The sequence below is a fragment of the Vitis riparia genome, chromosome 14, assembly GCF_004353265.1.
Source record: "Vitis riparia cultivar Riparia Gloire de Montpellier isolate 1030 chromosome 14, EGFV_Vit.rip_1.0, whole genome shotgun sequence".
Taxonomy (NCBI): domain Eukaryota; kingdom Viridiplantae; phylum Streptophyta; class Magnoliopsida; order Vitales; family Vitaceae; genus Vitis; species Vitis riparia.
Window position 1 is genome coordinate 10,983,622 of NC_048444.1, and position 4,408 is coordinate 10,988,029.

Here is a 4,408-nt window from a genome sequence, read left to right on the forward strand (position 1 = left end):
TTCCCAGTCCCACATCGGAAGCACATGAATTCCATGTGCTTCAAGTGCTCTATAAATACCTTGCAAGTTGCAACATGCAAACCAAGCTAAACAAGCCAACAAATTGGGCTTGAAAGCCATGGCCCAAGGGGCATGTTAATAAGCTAATGTTTTATTTGTTTGGGCCCAGTTGTTTAAACTAGTTATGGGCTTATAATTAATTTAAGTTTAAAAAGTTATGGGTGTGGAATGGGCTCAATGGATAATGGGCCTTTTAATATTAAACAAATTTTTGTAGAATATAAAAAAAAAAAGACTTGGCCGGTTCGTGAAAAACCGGACGGTTTGTCCGGTTCGGTGGTTCGACCGGTGGTTTGAATAGTTCAATGCCAGTTCGACCACAAAACGGTTCATTGAGACGAATCGAACCGGAAAGTTGACCGGTCGACGGTTCGACCGGTCAGACCGGCCGGTCCGGTCCGGTTTTTAAAACATTGCCTAATACTCACATCATTAATCTTCTTTTTCCTTCTCGAGTTAGAATACTCGTAGGTGGAAATGTCCATATCATACAAAAATAAATATTATTATATATAAAATGAGATGTCAATTTAAAAAATATCTTATATTATTTTATGTTAATTTTTCCAAAACAATTTTTGATAAGGATGCAATTGCTTGAAATTCAATAATCTCAAGATACACTCAAATTATTATTATAAAATTAATAATTTTATATAATAAATTTAATCTACAACAATAATTAATTGTTTTTATATATTATGTATAAATAATAATATTATAAAAGTATTAATTACATTAACTATTAATCTTTCTTTTCTTTCTCAAGTTAGAATTCTTGGAGGTGAAAATGTCCATATCATATAAAAATAAATATCATTATATATAAAATTAGATGTCAATTAAAAAATATTTTATATTATTTTATCTTAAATTTTTCTAAATTAAACATATTATATTTAAGTTGTTAGAGAATCTGAACCAAAAGTATAAATTTTTTGTTAAATTAAATTACTTTTTATTTTGTACTTAATTAATCTAAATTCATTTTCAAGATAAAATGAATTAATTAAGTTGTTGGGATGTTTGGTTTGAACAATTGACTAATTTTATGGTTTTTCACATTTAAGGATCATAAGGAATAAGGGTGTCCTATGGAAATGTCTAACTTGTATCAAACCAACAAACTCAAGATAATGAAGGATAATCATAAAGATGAATTATCCAGTGTTGAAAGAAGACATTCATCATGAGGATTTAAATCTTTGAACCAATGTTTTCATAATATATAAAATAATAAAATATATATTTATTATTTTATTATTTTTTAATTTTCATAATATAATATGTTTTCATAATAAAGATGAATTTCTCAGAAGAATTTATTAATTTTTAAATTTTTTATTATATAAAAAATAATAAAAATATATTTATGACGTCATCGGTTTGATAGCGGTTCTGAGAAATCAATCTTCCCACGACCACATAATTTGCTGCATTATCAATGACTATATGAACTACATTGAGTGGACCAACCCATTCAATCACCTCATCAAATAACTGAAACAAATTAGTTGCATCCTTGACAATGTCCGAAGCATCAACGGATTTCATAAACAATATTCCTTCAGGACAATACACAAAGAAGTTGATGAGTGTTCTTTGTCTATTATCTGTCCAACCATTACCCATTATTGTACACCCAACTTTTACCCAAATTGCATGATAAGAGTCCATAAGTAACTGAACTTCCTTCTTGGCATCCTTTAAAAGATTAACTCGTAGTTGATGGTAATTTGGACCCTTATATCCAGGACCAATTGCAGATATAGCATCCAACATTGGCTTGAAGTAAAAGGAATTCACAACATTAATAGGAATGCATGCATCATAAAAGAATCTCCCAACCCCCATATCCGCTCTCCAAATAGCTTATTTCCCAGCTAGTACACTTCTCATGGAAGGTTGAGCTCCTTAAGTATTTCTTGGTGCAAAATACTTATCCACTGTTGATTTTTTCTTTTTTCCACTATTAGCTGCCATAGGACTTTGCATTTCTTGAACCTCTTCTTCACCTTCTGCCATATCCCTTTCAAATTGTGACACATTAGGACCATAAGGATTTCTACATTCATATGCTTCTTGGGTTGCTTTCTTAGAATTCACAAACTCTTGCAAAGAATTTTCCATTCGAAATCTTACATCTGGAGGAACCGATTTACATGGACCAATATCTCCTTTCACTCCAACAAGATGTTGTTTCATTCTATGAATACCCCCACCTTTTGTAATCTTTTTACAATACAAAAAAAATAAGAGCTTTCCTTCCATTTGCATATCTTTCTTCAGAAACATGCTCCCATCCAGGATCGGTCATACTTCTAGTTGATTGAGAATTGGTAGTTGAATCTTGACTAGATGATGGAGTCAAGTTTGATTCCATTTTTTATTTCTCTATCAAATTACAAACAAAAATCTCACATTAATGTAGAGAATGGAAGTCATCAATAGTTTAATGATTTATAATCAAGTCATCAACAATTTATAACAATCACATATCAATGGGTAAATTTATCTAAAGGAATAATGGTCATTATAACAAGCATGTTTTGATCCAATTATAAATTTATCTAAATTCTAAAGTAATTTTGTAGAGATATATTGATGGGGTACAAGGAGCAATCCATGAGAATCACGTGCCTGGGCATTCATTAAAGTCTGAAATAGTAGTGAAATCACATGCCACTATGAATGGATGAATCTCACCATTCAATTGTCCTATACTCCTATGCTTTCTAACATTTGGATAGCGACTCCTCTTTATTTCTTCCTGGCTCAGGTCTCAACTACCCCCACCATTCCTCTGTTCAACGTTCATCCCATTCAATTTCAATTTTCAACCCACTTTAACAAATGTACATATGATTTCCGCTTAGTATCAAAGCCATATAATTCAGCACCCCTCAAACTCCTAGCTAGTCACTCCATGCTTTCATTTTGGCTTCACACAGAGACTTTAAGAACAACAATTAAAATTATAGACACACACACACCTATTTTTACTTATCAATGCATTATTTAGTAAGAGGTTTAAGGCTAATTAACCATGCAAGGACACATGGCTAGACCTGGAATAGTAAGGGGAAGTGACTGTGGATGAATTGAAGGTGGCTTTGGGTATAAAAGCCAAAAAGGCCAAAGGGAAAACTCACTGGGCAAACTCCAACGTCGGGGCAAGCTACCAGCTGGGAGAGAGGGGGGGGGGGGGAAAGAGAGAGCTTTCCAATGCTGGCGATACCTGTGTGGGTGTCATGGGCCGCCGGTGGGACCTGTGTGGGTGTCGTAGGTCATTGGCGGGATCTATCTTGGTGTCGTGGTAGGGACGCGTCGACGGTGGGTGGAGGAAAGGGGGGGGAGCTACCAGTGTGGGTGTCGTGGGCCGTCGGTGGGATCTATCTTGGTGTCGCGACTGGGAAGCATCGACGGTGGGCGGAGGAGGAAGGGTTGGAGTTTGGATGTTGCAGCCTACAGATTTTGAGATTTTCATTTTGTTATATAGGACTCCAAAACGGCGTCGTTTTGATGCCAGAAGCATAAAAAAAACGTCATTTTGATGTTGTTTTAAAAAAAAAATTAAAATCAATTGAACTAGCCGGTTCGTCCGGTTCACCGGTTGGACCTCCAGTTCAAGTGGTCTAACCCCGATTCGATCCCCATCAGGTCCAAATGGCCGGACTGGACCGAAATGGTGACCGACCGGTGGTCGGACCGGCCAATCTAGTCTGGTTTTTAAAACATTACTTTGAACTACTTGAGATTGCTAGTAACAATTTAACTGTCAAGGTTTTCAACCTTTTTTTTTCTTGATATTAGGAGTTTTATATAATTAAAAACTAGAAGCCAAGAACAAATATCATATCATCATCAAGTTATATCAAAATCATGAATCTCATACTAGCAAATGGTGATCAAGGGAATGATGTAAAAAATATTCCTCAATTATGTCAACAACATAAATAAAAATCTATAAAATAAAGAACAACGTACCATTCCCCCATTTCTCTAGCAACCAAAAACCTAATATGAAATTTTAGAAAGCTAAGAAAAATCAAACCTACAAGTTCTTAGCAACCAAAAATGGAAATTGAAACCAAACAATGGAAAGTAATAAATAAAAATCTAAAGAAGAAAAAAACATTGAAAATTTAGACCAAGAAAGAAAGGTTATTGATCACCTATTTCTTTTGGTATAAGCTTGTCGGAGTAAGTGGACAAGGTCACCAATGTCGAGAGTTCTAACGTAAACAAACTATAGTTTCATCTCACCACCACGTTGAGAGCATTTCTTTAGGGAAATAAAACATTTTCATATAATTTTATATTTTTATAAAAGGATAAGATGACCTTT